This window comes from Periophthalmus magnuspinnatus, chromosome 1, assembly GCF_009829125.3.
Source record: "Periophthalmus magnuspinnatus isolate fPerMag1 chromosome 1, fPerMag1.2.pri, whole genome shotgun sequence".
NCBI classification, from domain to species: domain Eukaryota; kingdom Metazoa; phylum Chordata; class Actinopteri; order Gobiiformes; family Gobiidae; genus Periophthalmus; species Periophthalmus magnuspinnatus.
In genome coordinates this window covers 4,882,808-4,900,430 of record NC_047126.1, presented here as the reverse complement: position 1 = coordinate 4,900,430, position 17,623 = coordinate 4,882,808, and positions in this window count along the sequence as shown.

Here is a 17,623-nt window from a genome sequence, read left to right as displayed (position 1 = left end):
AAACTAAACTGTGTACTACAACAAACCTATAACCTAAACTGTGTACTACTGCGTTATATCCAACAAAACCATAAACTAAACTGTGTACTACCATGTTATATCCAACAAAACCATAAACTAAACTGTGTACTACAACAAACCTATAACCTAAATTGTGTACTACCACGTTAAATACAGCAAAAACACTACCTAAACTGTGCAGTACAATGTAATATGCAGCAAAACCATAACCTAAACTGTGTACTACGCCGTTATATAAACACAAACCCATACTCTAAACTGTGTAGTACAATGCTATGTACAGAAAACTCAACACATTCTGAGACGTGCACCTCGGGCCTTCATGTAAGTCGTTTATCACAAAATGCAGTTGACATTTGGTGTCAACTTGCCAGAAGCTCAATGACAGTCTGTGATCACAGCCAAACAAAGTAACTAATCCCCTTTAGCATTTGCATTTTATAGGATCCATTTTACTATTCTACATTTGCTAAACATCTGAATGTCTGAGTATCTTTGAAATCTAGGTGATATTTGGGTGATTATTGTTATTGTAACTCTCAGTCGTCCTGGTATGATCCGTAGGAAAAGAACTACGACAGAAAGTCTCATAATGTCTGAATTTTTATTTATACAAAGTTGTTCTGAAGTTACACACTGAAATACACACATAACATAACACACATGACACAATTGGATCAGTTTTGTCTTATTTTACTTTTGTTTCAAGGAAATAAATGCTGTTTTTCAGTCTCTGCACTGGTATCGTTTGATATCAGCAGATAGCGTGTATTTTTTCCGGATTATTAGTCACACGTTTTTTTCTTAGTTTGGTCGGGGGTGCGACTTATACTCAGATGTGATTTATATGTCAACTATGTTTTTTTCTTCATTATTATGCATTTTTTGGCTGGTGGGACTTATACTTCAGCGCGACTTATACTTTGGTGGGACTTATACTCTGAAAAATATCGTACTTAAAAGTTATAGTATCGGAATCTGTATCAGAAGAATCGTATCGGAAATGAAAAAGCTGGATTGGTTCTATTTAAAATTACTCCAATGCCACCGTTTGGTTTGTTTCTGGCTGTTTTTTAGTTTCCAAAATACAAGAGCGTTTGTGGCGTCATTACAAAACTCATCCTTTACCACAAACTTCTAGAGCATTGGTTTGACTCGTGCCGTACGGTAATAACGATGTGGTTCCTGCTTTTTTAGAAATAAGATTTAACATTTAACAAAATTTACCAATGTCTGTGTAATCCCTTGGTCGTTCAGGTCTGATCCATAGCAAAAGACAAAATGGGTCGTCAATAGATCTAAGAGAGCCAAAAAATAGGACAACAGGGAATCTGAACCCAGAAGGAAAGGTGTAACTATTCCTTAAACAGCGGGTGTGTCTGAAAAGCTCCAGAGAATTTTCAGACAGTTTGAGATTCCGGTTTATTTCAAACCTACAAATACTTTAAGACAGAAACTGGTTCATCCAAAGGACAAAACTCTGAGCCATAAACAAAGTAATGTGTCTACTCCATTAGTGAAGAGTGCAGTGAGCGTTACACTGGAGAAACTAAACACACACTTCATAAGAGAATGAACCGACACCGACGTGAGAGCAGCTCAGGACCACAGTCTGCTGTACATCTACATCTCAAAGACACTAAACACTACTTTGAAGACAGTGAAGTTCAGATCTGAGCCACAGAAAAGAAATGGTTTGAGAGGAGAGTTAAAGAAGCAACTTTTGTCAGGAAAGACAATCCTTCTTTCATTAGATGTTTACAGTTTCAGTGTAGTTAGCTCCTCCCTTCAGACAGATATAAGGCAGGATCCAGCAGCGATATGACCAGAACTGAAAAAGTGGCTTGGATGAGCAGCGAAACATCTCCACTTTAAAACTTTTCGTCCAATTGACAGAACTGAATTTTTCTTTTATATCAGAGCTTATGAAAACTGTATAAACCAGGGAGTTACAATGGCTATTCACTATAGTGTGTTTGAAAGCCATTTATCCTTGATCCGACCGCGAGTTATTCACGTCTGCATATAAAAAAAAGCTGCTATGCGAGGTGTATTATAAGAGAAAATAACTTAAAAAAACATACACAAACTTAAAATCAAATTGTACTGCAAGAGTTGTGCTTCTATTGTGAACAGCTGTCATGTATATCCCACACTTTGCCCACATACAGACTCAAAACAAGCACCTACTGAAACTTTCTGCCCAGTGGAGGTTTTTGAGAACTATACACACCCGAACGAAACATGTTGGACTGGACAAACTAAGCAGTGTGAAAACTCGCCCAAATGAGTGGGAGAAGTAGACATGGTAGAGCTCGCTTGCCAAATAATGAGACTCAAACCAAACAAAGCGGGAGTCACCATAACAACAGGGGAAGAAACCGTCAAAATCTGTAATAAAATTAGTTTAGTAAAGCGTGTGATGGGACAAACTGAAGGTGTCGTTTAAAGTCACTAAAGGCGAGCGCACACCCAAACCCTCTGCAGAACGGCAAAGGTTTCTGTGTGTCAGGTCCTTCGCTACACTCGCTAACAAGCTAACAGTCACCGCTCACCTCTCGTTTTGTCCGTGCTCTGGTCTACGCTGGACTTAAAACTTTTCGTCATCGATTTGAAACATTTACTGCAAATTAACACTACAAAAAAAACACACAAACCAAAGACAGAGTATGATAGATAGAAACCAAAGATAGAGTGTGCACCAGCTGCTTTCTGCCACCAGGTGTCGCCTATAAAAGGACACTCCCTCTTGCCTCGCGCCCTCTGACCTCGCATACTTCCGGGTCTTGCACCTTTGTTTACACTGCCATAGATTTCGTAGACGGTTCCTTCAAACTGGTGTCTGTTGTGCCGTTGTAAAAGTTCCTCTTGTGTAGCTCTGAGTCTGTCTCCTTCATCTTTGTCGTTACCTCCTCAAAAACAGACCTGGAGTTGTCCGTCTACATCTCCCAAGATCGAAATGTTCCACGTTGTGATGTCATGAAGTGGTAGTTTTCGAGTTAACATCTGCGTTTCACCTTTGGTTCAGTAAAGATTGGCAATCCCGGGGCTGAAATCGTCCAAATGATTCTAGAAATGAAGGTGTGTGGAGTTTAAAAACACAGTGGAGCACTTCCTGTATCACCGCATGATGACATCACAAGGTGGAACAGAGTGTTTTCAGTTTGAGAGAAGGACACAGACTAAATATGTGTGTTTAAAAATGCATAAATTAAACAAAACACAACTCCAGGTCTGTTTGTGATGAGGAAACACTATAACATAGATCAGAAAATAGTGTAATATTGGCCCTTTAATGTCATTTCTTCTGATTGTTAAAGTGTCAAAAGGTCAAAAGGTAATGTGCAATTATAGAAACTGCAATGAGTGGAATGTGCAATGAGTGAAGTGTGCAATTATGGGAACTGTGCAATGAGTGAAGTGTGCAATGAGTGAAGTGTGCAATGAGTGAAGTGTGCAATGAGTGAAGTGTGCAATTATGGGAACTGTGCAATGAGTGAAATGTGCAATGAGTGAAATGTGCAATGAGAGGAACGTGCAATTATGAGAAATGTGCAATAAGTGCAATGAATGTGCAATGAGTGAAATGTGCAATTATAGGAACTGTGCAATGAGTGAAATGTGCAATGAGTGAAATGTGCAATGAGTGAAGTGTGCAATGAGTGAAATGTGCAATTATGGGAACTGTGCAATGAGTGAAATGTGCAATGAGTGAAATGTGCAATGAGAGGAACGTGCAATTATGAGAAATGTGCATTAAGTGCAATGAATGTGCAATGAGTGAAATGTGCAATTATAGGAACTGTGCAATGAGTGAAATGTGCAATGAATGCAATTAATGTGCAATGAGTGAAGTGTGCAATGAGTGCAGTGTTCAGTTTTTATTCTGGCCCTTTTGTGACCCCAGCCCTTTGGAACAACAGATGGAAATTAACCTTTAGCTCTAATCCGGTCAGATTCACGTTGTATTATGTCTCTTATTATCACGCATTGTGCCAATCAAATAAATAAATGATTATCCATTATACCGTATATCCCACAACCACTTGCTGTTTGTTGTCTCTCATTTATTACAAATTCTGTCTGTTTTATGGAGCACAGAGCTGTACCCCAACATGTTCATCTGTCCCTCCTCAGTGCCAGGCAGACAGGCTCTTCCCGGGGCGTTCCAGCTTGTCCTCTGGGGGATTGTGGGCTCCGCCAGCCTCTGCCAGCCTGAGCCTCTCTGTCGCCTGGTCCGACACACGCCTGCCGCCCGTCACACAGAACTTACGCTTCATTTGCCACTCACCTGCTCGCTGCCCACCCACTATAACACCACCATCAGCTGCTCTGGTTTAAATTAACACACATATTCTTTTCACCCAAGGCGTACCTGAAAACCATGTCGCTCGGGCAGGAGGCAGTCGGTAATTTGGTTGTTTTAAGCAGCACGGACAGGTTCGTTGATGCGGCGGCATGCGCGTGTACTAGATGTTACCATAGTTACTACTACATAACTTTTTCAGACAGTGCTGCACCACATCGTCATCCAGTTTTATAAAGTATTGTGTTCTCTCTACCTGTTTTTATCTTCTTAACTTGTTCTGTACAGCGTCCTTGGGTGTTTTGAAAGACGCTTATAAGTAAAATGTATCAGTATTATGGTAGTAATTTCATAAAACCTTAAAAGTTCTCAGATATACCAGCAGTACATAACAGTGTTTTAGTATATCAGCAGTGATAAAAGATAAAAGGTATGCACTGTTGCCAGATATACTGTTTTTGAACGTCTTTTTAAGTGCTGCTGGCGGTGAAAAACATTGTCCGTGGGTTTGGCCAGAGCTATTTTCCATGTAAAATGTACTGATTGTAGAATAATCTTAATGATAGTCCTGAATTTTGGTGACAAATCATAATATCGAATGCCATCAGCGCTCTGTGGAACCTGTATTTGTGAGAGAGAGGGGGATGGGGAGCAATACTTTTATAAATACAGCAGAAAATCAAGTACTACGGCCGGTTTTTCAGATGTTCTTGTGCGGGATGGGTCGCTGAAACCTGGCAGCCCTAAAAGTGTGCGTAGAATCTGCCACATTAGAATTGAGTCTTCACATTACTTTGATTTTCTTGCTACTTTTTTGACTGATTAAATTACCGTTGTGTGTAATCTGGGACAGGCCCGTTAACAGAAATTTGGGGGCTCTGGGGCAAGAAAGTTCATATAGGCCCCCTCTAATGTAAATGAATAGGCAGAAGTTCCAATTCTAGGCCTGGGTCGGTCTGTCAGGATGATTATTATATCAACTTATTGTTCAATATGTGAAAGATGGAGCAATTTGGGCATCAGTATTGATCGTAGATACTTTTTGTTTTGGAAAAGTGGGGAGATTTGTGTATTTTTTTGTTGTGATAGGATAAGATTTGGGCTGTAGAGGTGTGAATAAGTCTCTTTTATGGCTAATTATTGGTACATTTTGTTATTTCTTTCTTTCTTTTACTGAAACAGTCGATTTAAAAGTGGTTCACTGGGATTATCTTGCTTTATTTAAATCTTAAATAGTGGCATAATTTAGTTTTATTCCTTTATCTAGGCCTGGGACAACCGATCCTTTTCCCCACCTCTGTCGACTCCCCTGATCTGGGATAAGAAAGTCACGTTTTACAACACAACACAAGTGCAAAACCATATCTTGCAACATAAAACCATAGAATAAAATCTTTACTTAAGCCTATAAGAACAGACTACAAAATGAATAAGATAAGGTCATTCCGTTGTGTTGTTTGTCTCATTAAAATTGTCGAGGGTCACTCTTTCTACATGAACTTTCTTGTGGAATGCATGTTTTACGGTTTAATGCATGTTCAATGACACTTTTGGTCTGCATTTACCTCACAGGATCAGCCTTGAGATCTAAAAGCTTTCTTCCTGTGTTGCGTTAGTGCTCTGGCCATTTATGCGAGGAAATTTAGAGTCCTTCTGAGGGCGCTTTGAACATTCTGAGACTTAGCTCCGTTTTAACCCTGACACCAATTAAACGAAAGGTCAATGCGTAGTAGGTCTTAGTAAGCAGACGTGAGGACGAAGTACTGAATATACATGTACTTAAACATAACACTGTCAGATGTGTGTGAGAGGAAAACGGGTTACGATGGAAATTTGAGGGATTAAAATAGCTGTAAGTGATTTTTACTGTCTTAAAAACTTGAAAAACAGAACTTTTTCTTTTGTGCAGTGGTCCAAAGTTAATCCTCACTTACCTTATGCAATCTGAACATGCTAATTACTCACCGCAATGAGTTTATAAGTGCTTTTCGGGGCAATAAAATGCACTGGCGTATTGTACTGAAGCGCAAATACGTGGGAAAAATCAGAGAACTGACAACTTATATTACATTTCCAATACTTTGCTTCTGCATTTCAACTCACAGAAATCAGATAAATGCTTCTTTTTTGAGTTTATTTGCTTTGCACGAATAAAACAATGACAAAATACGTTGTTTTAGGTTCGAGACGAGGGGAAATAGTTCAAAGAAGATGTTGTCGTCGATAGCGTAGCATTTGCTGGCTTAGCTGCATTCAGGCTCTCCTGGGAAATTCCATTTTCAGACCGCAGTGCTGAAGCTCACACATACTGCTGGGAGGTGTCCATCTTTGGGTTTGGATCGATAATGCTTATAATAGCGTGTTTGGGAATGTATCCAACTGCAATCTCTACTCTTTTTGTTGTACATCCCTCAGCTCAAAAACAAACTGACACCGAAATAGCCAGAGATTGTACAAATATACCCTCCAACTTAAAATTTGTAAAGATTCTTTTGCCGAGCTGTTGTTTGCCGTCGTAATTAAAGCATGTGGCGCGTTTTCAAAGTGCCGTATGCTCTGAGTTTTGTATTAGCGGTCCATAGTTTTAACTGGTGGTGATGATAAATGGCCTCTACATTTCTACATTGAAGTGTGGCTGTGCTGATGCTAGCGCTGCTCTCAAGGCCAACGTGAGGTATGTGAAATGAGGACACCGTGCTGGGGGATAAGGAAGCTAAATCTATATTTATGCAGACATGTACCGCGCTGTGCACAAGTTTAGACTTTAAAGTGGCTTCTACAATGGTTTACTCAAGCCTTTTACACACAACACTTCATCTGGCGTTTTTGTATTCCTTTAAGAGACCACCTGTAATATTAAGGAAAGTCTTAGATATATAATCGTTAATGCAAAACCAAGCAATTCTTTCTTTCTGGATTAGTTGTAAAATGAGTATCCAGCACGTAAAACTCTCTTCTCTGAGGCTTGAACCTACAACAACATCAGGAAGTGCTTCTGGCCCAGTTCACAGGGAAAAGGCGTGACTTCAGGACCACGCAAGGTACGGGTGGATCCCTTATTTTCATACGGGGAATGATCTTTCAAATAATAACAGTGGCCCCTCATGTTACGTGCAAAAGTTATTGGTTTTATAATGTTACTTATTGGTTGTCTGTGTCGTCCTTCAGTCGTCCAGGTCTGATCCGTGGCAAAAGACGAAGTTTAAATCCGTCAACTGGACAAAAAGTACACAACGATTTGTCCAGTTGACGGATTTAAGCTTTGTCTTTTGTTACTTATTGGTTAGCAAAGTGGTGCATCAGTCATGGGTTTGATTCTGGGGCCTGAGTCTGCACGTTCTCCTCGTACCCGAGTAGTTTTCCGCTGTGTTCTCCGGTTCCCCGCCCACTAAAAACACGTACAATAGTCCAATCATCACTCAATCTTAAATCCAAATCTTAGCGAGAGTTTCCTAAATAAAAGTCAATAAATACGTATTGTAAAATCATCAATCGTACATGTATTTGACCTCTGTTCTATGTTGGATCTATGTAGGAAAAAGCACTCGTTTCCATGCCCTCTGCTGCCACTAAGGGATGTTTTCAAATTATTATTGGTATTGCCAGCTGAAATGATCCAACTGGCCGTCCTCTAGGTGCTCCAGTTTCGCATGACTAAAATCACGGGTCAGGTTGTGCCCGTGGAGGCGGTACACTCAGTTCCAGTGGCTTAGGACTGAACCTCCGTCTAATCTATTCAAGAGGGAGATGACCTCAACATGCAGAAATAAATGGAAGAAAACATGTTTTTCCTGGAAACTTCGGAGAAAGGCGGATATTAAGAAAACATCTCGACAAAGGTTAGAGTTGGGGTTTGCCATTTAGTACATGTTTCACTCATTGGTATGTCTGCGTTTGTTCATAATCCTGTGAGTGGGTGAAGCAGAGTTCAAATCAATGCTTTTCCATTCATTTCCATTTTGCGCCGTCTATTCCAGGTTCCAAGTTTGAGAACGATAAGCGAGGTTTGACTTGGGCTTGTGCAAAACTAGTAATTCGCTTATTTTTTTGACTTTGGAAAGCCATCACCTGATTCAAGGTTCTTTCCTCCCTCACCTCGTACCGCTGGTTTCCATAGTAACCATTAATACCACGGTTTATTGACAAAGAAATGTTAATAACAAATAGTGTGTACAGATATGGCACGCAGCAAAACCTTGAAGTACAGCTAAAGGTCAAAGGAAACACGCCAAGACATGGAAAATATATATATATATGTAAATCCTTTGAGAACATGCGTTTGGACAGGCCCCCGGGACCCACAGAAAACACACACACACACACGCACACACACACAATAAAAGAATCTCTGCTGCTGTAAACGGCCTTGAAGTGTGTGTTCGTTTGCATACATTTCAGGGCTTGTACGAGATTTTCAACATGGTCTAACTTTCCTCGGGCAGGTCTAAGGAAACGCCTCGATTAGCTGCGTAAGCATCTTTTTATTCCAGCCGTATTAAAATTATATGTGATGATGGATAGGCCTCTAATAGCAGGAGCCCCTGGCCACATGGGAGTGATTCAGTCGATCTGTGAGTGTGTGCGTTTGTGGAGACTAGAGTGAGAAAGACAGAAGTGTAACCGTGGCCCGTGAGTCTTAAAACCAAACCTTAGCTGGTTCGATATCAGCTTTAACCAAGACTCTTCGCTCACTTTGCTCCTGTGATGTAAATGTGCCAAGTGAAGTGGTGATGTTCGAGAAAAATAAGTAAAATAATAACTAAAATATACAAAAATAAAACACTGACAGGTCACACGGGTTCGTTAACACAGACGCAAGCTTCTATTTTTAACAAACTGAACATTTATTTTACACGTTATTGAATGGGTAAATGCGTAAATAGTCCCGTATGTCGCATGACTTTGGTTCAAACTCCATTAAAATGTCCCAAACGTGAGAATAAGAGTCAATATTGGGCTCAAAAGGTCAGCCTCACGTTAATGGGGCAAGAAGATGAAGAAGAAGAAGAGCGGTTCATGGAGTCAGTGCAATCTACACAAGCATCTACACCAGCTCCAAGGAGGCACATCTACAAATAAAAGGGAAAAGGGGAGTAACAAAGGTCTGTAGCTTCAACACGCCAACAAGTTCGCCTCACAGGAACCGCACAAGGCTTTGACAACGGTCTCGAAACTGTCCAGGTCGAAAGACACAGCTCTGAACTGGACAACTGTGTTAGGATTAAAAAGTTATTTAAAGTGGACGTGCGTAGGTCAGAGGACGAGCGACGCAAAGGAAGTGCTGGTTATTAATCGACAGTTATCACCATGGTAACCTGTTAATACATCCAGATGGACAGAGACTTTGTTTTGGTTCATGTTTGGTCCATGTTTCTGTCACTTCTGGAACTAGAACGTCAAATACACTGCACATTTTACTCAGTACTATCAATACTACCATTACTACTGCGTGTACTACTTCATTACCACTGCCATGTCAGCTGTTTGTAAATCTGTAACTGTACATCACACTCAGTAATTACCGTTGTAAGTTGTTATTCTGTCAGTACAAGTGTAGGACGTACCGCCGCGAGTACCAAGAAAAAAAAAAGCTGCAGTAATTAGTTCGGAATTATGATTTAAGTCTCTAGAAAACGCCATTTGTACTGCGTTTCTGGATTATTGTGAGTACCTAGAAATGATCACCGTAAATACCCAGGCAAGGACCCAACATCGTAACGATCTATGAAGTAGCGCTTAGATTTAGACGGTCCAAGTGTCAAAAATGACTCGTCGTGAGGTTTAAGACACGTTAAAATGTCGTTAGCTCCTCAAATATCTGGAGTTGTGTTTCGTTTCATTCACACGTTTGAGTTAATTCTGCGTAATTAGTCTGTCTGCATCGCTAAAACTCAAAACGTTCTAGTGAAGGTGGAGCACTTCCTGTTTAGTAACTACCTCTATGTACTGGTGCGTATTCTAAATCGTCACAGAAATGTCAAGTTTTATATAAGAAATGAGAAAAGGCTGCGGAATATTTATGTTAAACCGGATTGGGAATAGCAGACTGGATTTTGATCTTTGCTGCGTTCATGCTACAGTGGAAAAAATGCAAATGCGCACCTGGTCAAGAGGGAAAAAACAAGTGCGTTTTCAATCCGCAACGTTCTATCACTTCAGAAAATACTTTACCAGTCTGGAAGTTGAAAGATTGTTTAAAGTAAAAATGAAATTACTTTGAGTTGTCAATCACGCCGTGAAAAACGTGGAAATGCTTATTACGGCTGTCAGATTGTAAATGTATTCGTGTTCTGATTTTATGTAGATGTTTTTATGTTTTGAGTAAATGCTTATTCATACACGCTAGCCAGTATTTATAAAGCGAGATCGGGAGTTCCTGTGGGCCGACTCGCTCCTGAACGCACCGCTGCTTTATACCTCGTCTATTCTGCACAATGCACCATTATCCAAGCGCGTTACTAATGTTTATGTGACTTATTGTCCATCCATCGATTTTTTTTTCACTTATTTATGGACGTATCACGTGGGCAGCAGTCTAAGCAGGGACTCCCAGACTTCCCTCTCCCCAGACACGTCCTCCAGCTCCTCCGGTGGGACCCCAAGGCGTTCCCCAAGCCAGCCGAGAGACATTGTCCTGGGTCTCCTGCGGGGGGTCTCCTCCTGGTGGGACATAAAAACCTCTCTAAGAAGCTGCATCCTCTCCACGTGGAGGAGCAGCGGCTGTACTCCGAGCTCCTCCCGCGTGACTGAGCCCGTCTCTAAACTCATTTCAACCGTTTGTATCCTCGATCTTGTTATTTCGATCATTACTCGAAGCTAGTGACCATATGTGAAGGTAGGAACATAAACTGACCAGTAAATCAAGAGCTTTTTTTTTTTTTTTTTTAATTTGTAAAAAATGTTATTCGTATATTCGCATCCGTATTTGGTTGTACGTTAAATGTAGGTATGAGCAGGGCCGGTCCAGCGTATAAGCAGACAGAGCAGCTGCTGAGGGGCCCCAAGACCCCATACATTTATATTGAAAATAACATAATATATCAAGTGGCTTATGTGTTTACAGCAGACTAAATATCCTTCTCAAACGATTTGTTTTATATCTATAGCAGTAAAATATCTGCTGCTGCTACGTTTGTTTTTGAGTCGGGCAGAGATGTGGGCAGCTCTGTGTTTAAACCAGAGCAAGGACCCGACATAATGTAAATTTAAGCCCACTGTCGCTACTGGAACACATTAAAATCCACCAGAAATGAAGAAAAAATGTCTAGAATTTCAAAAATATTGCCCCGCTTATATGTTCTTGTGACTATAGTTGTGACATTTTGGTCCGATGTTAGTCTTACAAACAAAAATACAACTGGTCAGGGTGAGAGCGGAGTCATAATGTCGCCAATAGCTGAGCCAAGGAGGGGGCCCCAGATACAAATTCAGCTTAAGGCCCCGTAAAAAGCTGGGACCTGCCCTGCGTAGGAGTAAAGAAAAAAAGGTTTGACTATGTTTTATTACCAGAACGTACGAAAAAAATGTGTGAAAAGTGTTCAAGGTGAGCTACTTTCACAAAGAAACATGCACGGAAATTGAACACAGCCTTGTTTTTATGTGCAAGATGCTATACCCTGAACAAATATAGAGCAATAACAGAATAGAAAAACAAGAGAAAGAGACAAGAGAGATATGTCAGGGGTCCACACTGCGCTGCAATCTTTTTGAGTGGGGAGTAGAAAGGCTCTTTAAAGATACATTAAGCCAAACTTTACAGACAGTATCCAGGAGGAGCTCGCAAACACACACACACACACACACACACTCACACACACACGTCTTCCAAAGCCCACATGCCTTTGGACGTGCACTTCTGAGAGGAGCATCGCCCGCAGCTACAGTTGTCCTATCTAATTACCAGTATAAGAAAGGAGAATACAGAGAGGAGAGGTAGAGGAGCACAGGAAAACGCTGAATACTTGTTTTTATATGGCTGGGTAGGCATGAAGGTAAAACGTGCGTTACTGTACATCCACCAGCAGCTGACACACACACACACACACACACACAACGAGACACAACCGCTAGGACAAAAGATCGCGGTGTTTTCATCTGCGTCTTTTCAGAGCTTGGAGATTTAGCTGTAGCGCTCCTCGTTCTGGGTTTATGCTAACGTGTAAACAAATTGCAATGAGGAAATGCATTATGTTTTGTGTCTTATTCAGAACGGAATATTAACACCACATTAGCTGTTGTAAGTAAAGCGTTTGATCAGAAAATGAGGTTCTAATGTGTCCCTCAGCGCTGGAAGTGTTCCTCGTCTTTGCCGTTAATTCCAGCGTAACATCGGTGTTTGATTATTTGAAGATTTGTTCATTTTGTCGGCGGATTAAAAAAGATTTTATTTCAATTGTAATGATTTTTTCTCTCTCTCTCCGTGTTTCTCCAGTATAATTTTATGGAATTAGCACGTCATATTATTCTGTTTTAATTATGCCTCAACATTTTCAACAATTGTGGATTTTACAGTCTGTCTTGGCGTTCATGGCAGTACAATCACATTAATAGACAACAGCTTCTCTTGTAGGGCACGAATGAAACACATTTACACAAAATGAGTCACTGAATCGTTTCCTTAAGCATAAACGCTCCATGTTGACTTGTTTCTGGAGATGAGCGGCGTGTTCAGAGGCATCTCTCCATCCAGAGGAAGGAGCTGATGAATATTGTAACATCAGTACAAAAACATCACAAATGCACTGGCTCTGAGTTCTGCATCAGCTCAGTCTGTGTAATCTGTGGATCTATTTCACATTTTGTGTGATGGAGCCAGGTCCTTTGTCACGTGTGTGAACCTCGTCATTTCAACAGTTTGGATTCTCACTTTAGGTCCCAGAGAAAAGGAGGATGGAATGATTCCCGCAATGTCAAAACTTCACTCCGTTAAACTGGAAAAAGTGATTTTTAGATATGGAGAAATGCCAAGTTTTTCATTTTAAAATATTCATGATTCAATCTTCCCTTTTTAAGAAAAGGTGACATCAGAACAAGACCATAAAAGAAATGAAAGAGCCGCTGCTCATTACAGCTCCAACACACTGTGTGTGTGTGTGTGTGTGTGTGTGTGTGTGGGTGTGCGCTCTAACACACAGCTGTGTGTGTGAGACTCTTACACACAGAGTTGTGTGTTTGTGTGAGACTTACACACAGAGTTGTGTGTGTGTGAGACTCTTACACACAGAGTTGTGTGTTTGTGTGAGACTCTTACACACACAGAGTTGTGTGTTTGTGTGAGACTCTTACACACAGAGTTGTGTGTTTGTGTGAGACTCTTACACACAGAGTTGTGTGTTTGTGTGAGACTCTTACACACAGAGTTGTGTGTTTGTGTGAGACTCTTACACACAGAGTTGTGTGTGTGTGTGTGAGACTCTTACACACAGAGTTGTGTGTTTGTGTGAGACTCTTACACACAGAGTTGTGTGTTTGTGTGAGACTCTTACACACAGAGTTGTGTGTTTGCAGTAGCTGTAGTAGTATCTGTTATTCATCGTTGTTCCTGCTTGGCCCCGGGCTGTGATCTTGACACATGTAAATACTGTATTTGTAAATCGAAGCGGTGGAAGAAATCTGTGAGAATGAGTAAAGTTCAAATATGTATTTTTAAATATTTTATTCACAGTTGGTCACAATACTACTCTATTTTAATATTTAACACTTTGGTTCATATGAAGAGCGCAGTAACTGTCAGGTGCAGTTTCCTGAGAATAAGGACGATCCTCCACTTTTACTAAATGTTCCATGAGACAACTTCACTTTAACACATCACCTCAAAGGCTTAAATATTCTCAGCAGGTTTGGACGGAGTGATTGAGTGACTGAGTTATGACGAGGTCCTGGATGTGATTTCTGGTGTGTCGAGGTCTTTCTGACAGGAGCCTCTGCACGACGGGGTGGAGTCTGCGGGTTCTTTTTGGGTCAAACGCAGAGGACAGACGGACAATAACAGTGTAAGTATAATTATACAAATACACAGCTGTTATGTGTTTTTTGACTTGTCTGAAAAAGTGGTTGAGGTTTTATTGTTTCATGGTCATAATACACGTTCTTAGCAGTACTTTCCGTTCCACAGTGAATCCTTCAGAGCATATACCTCCCCCTCATTCACCTACACAGCCTGTTTCCTGTAAGCGTAATGAGAAGCTCTCTGTAACTGACAGCTATAGAGTATTTCTTTCTAAAAGGTGCTGACATTATCTCAGGGAAAATAGCTTTTTCATAGTGTCCTTTCTGACCAGAACAAATGAACATAATGCCCGTGTCGAGAATCCGGAAAAACCAATATCTTAGCCATGCAGAAAGTCTCCCTAAAGGTTTGCACAGCCGCCACTGGAGGATGACTTTACATAAAAAGTTGTGTCTATATCTTTATCATGCCACGCTGGAATTAAGCTGTCACAAAAGACTGGTGATTTATGTTTTCTGGATTTATTATTTATCACCCGAGTGGAGACAATGCAGTAAAGTGAGGCTTTTCTGAAGGGCACTGCTGTTCTAAGAGCTGACAACATCATCTCGGATTGATAGTAAATTTATACTTTTAATAAACATAAGGCGACGTCTGCGGCTGAATTACAACCACAAGTCACACGGAGCGGGACGATATGTAAAAGCACACGCGCCGAACCGTATTACTGACGGCGCTAACACGACATACGCTGCTTTGACGTCTTTTTTTAGTCCAGTTTTTATTCTGAGTTGATCAACAGAGAACACGTTTCACATAAGTCTTATTTGAAATGAATTGTCTCTCACATATTTTGTTCTTAAAGTAGTAAACTAAACACTAAATCAATGTTTTGTTCGCCGCTAAACTACTAACTCATCGAAATGAACGTGTCCCGTGTCCAGTGGCGACTCGGTGCTTGGTGACATCACGCAAAACTGCCCTGATTACAGCTCGGAGTTTCACTGTTTCGCTCAGATGAGGCTCTTTCCGCTTTTTTACATAAACGTTGGATCGCAGTGTGACTCTGAAGTGCTGTACGTTTGCAATTTGTTTTCTCCCCGACAAAACCCACAATGTCGATGAAACGTTCTGCACCGACAAAGACGCCTACGAAGGTTTGAACTTTGTGTTTAAACGAGAGAGAAATGTGAGAAAATGTTAACGTCTGTGTGAGAAAAGTGTATAAAGTGTGTGGTGAGGGGTTTTACAGACAAAAACATGTAGAATAATAGTAAAAATAAAGCTGATACTTCGCGAATTTCACCTATTGTGGGTATGTATATATACTTTGTTCAGTTGTAAAGTTTGTTTGATTGCTTTTTCTTGTATTTAAGAGTAAATCAGTTTGTTTACTTCATATCTGGGGACGTGGTTAGGTCACATTTATAAGATCTGAAGTCAGAATCCAACACATTTTAACATAACTTAAAGCAAACCTATTCTACAAAATCGACTTTCCTCCTCTCATTTACCCTCTCAAACTTGTTTTCTTAGCAATTTGTGCATGTTTGAGCAATCTTTAATCGCTTATTTTTGCGACTCCATACTCCCGATCAATCCCTATTTTCACCGGTACACACCCACCGCTCTGTACTTACTTTGTTCTTCAATTTTATTTTCTTAATCGATGATACGCGTAGGATTCAGCCTCGCCGCGCAATCATTTTGGTACAATTTGTTTTAAAATCTGCTACTCGCTCGTGTGATCTGCAATTTTTCGTAGAAGGGGCCGAGGTCAGGTCATTTTTCTATATTGCCAAACGTGCAAATTATAACGTAATGATCCATGAGCGTTGTAGATTAACGATATAGAGCAGACACAAGCGCAGTAGGTCGTCTTTTAACTTAATCTTGATGTAGTTTCAAACGCTGTGAGAAAATGCTGTTGTCTGAGCGCGGTTCTGGTGCGTTTGCCTTGGCACAGCGTAAATTTACCGTGTGAAATGGGATGGTAAACGTTCTGAAGGTATGTTGAGGCACGTCCCTCGAGACATTATGATATTTCATGGCTCATCGTCTGGTAAAACCTCTTCTGCTCTCCTAATGCCTGCGAGAACGCTTACGACGTGAGCAGTGGATTAGACGTGCGCCGTGTGACTGTGAAATGTTCTGCTGTAGTGGGGCATTTGCAGATTCAAAACCGGAGATAGCGTTGGGCATAAATTATTGCGCGGGCTTTTGTCATCCTCTGCTTACTCCAAAATGTATAAGGTTTTTTAAAGCAGAGCAAACATGTCAGCGCGCCATCGGCCAACCCCGTGTAACCAGCGCACATAAAAGCAAAAGCCACCACTTTGTCTGGGTTTAGAGGAGCTGGCATGCAAAGGGAGAGTGGGGGAAGTAAGTGAATGTGTTAGTGAAGACAACATGATGTAATACGAGTGTCACAACAATGGCCGCCTGAAAAAACAACTAAAAAACATAGTGACTAAAAAGTGACGTAGCCAAACGGGGGGATGGAGAAGCGCTGGGGCTTTGTTTTAAATGGATAAAGGGTTGAAACTTACTGCATAACTGTGATTCTGTTCGCAATCAGATTTGTTTATTTCAGTGACGCCCAGAGTTTAGAGCTTCACTCGTTCACTCTGCAGAAATCCCGTCGTATTTGTTTCATTTCTTTCTTCCCGTAAGCAGCCGTATTCATTTTGCTACGGACAAACCATGTGTCTTTGTGTAAAAAGCTAAACTGCTTATTTACCGGACGCGTTTGGGCAGTAGGACTCCGCCTCCATCAGACGTGTCACTGTTCTGATGTGTCTCCTATCATGTTGTTTGTCGTAAAACTCGCTAATCGGACCAAGAGACGCAAGACTCGGAGAAAGTTTGCAGTGTTTATTTACAGGTTGTGAATAAATGAATAAAGTGGGTTGATCTGGCGGGGGACAGGGGGCGAGGTGCGGGCCGTTGTCGGGTTAAGGAGGTAATAGAAATATAAAAACTTGCCCACGGGACTTTAAACCGGGACGAGGGGGCCTTTTCACTGTCACGCACCTGCGATACCGTTCTGAGGAAATTTGACTGCAGATGGCGCTGTCGTCCTGCCTCTAATAGGAAGACAGCATCAAAACCTGTTTAAATCAACTAACTGGACACGTCACAACAACATCATGTGACAAATAAACCTTGATTTGGCGTCAAAAACAGTTAAGAAACCGCTTTTACTTTGACATGGTTTCTTCAGTGATGTAAACATTTAGCCAGACTGTTATCTAAAAAGAGACGCAATCTGTAAGTAAAATAATAAATAACTAAATAGATAAACTGTGTCACCTTTTTACGTGATTTCATGTGTAGCTTATTTGAAG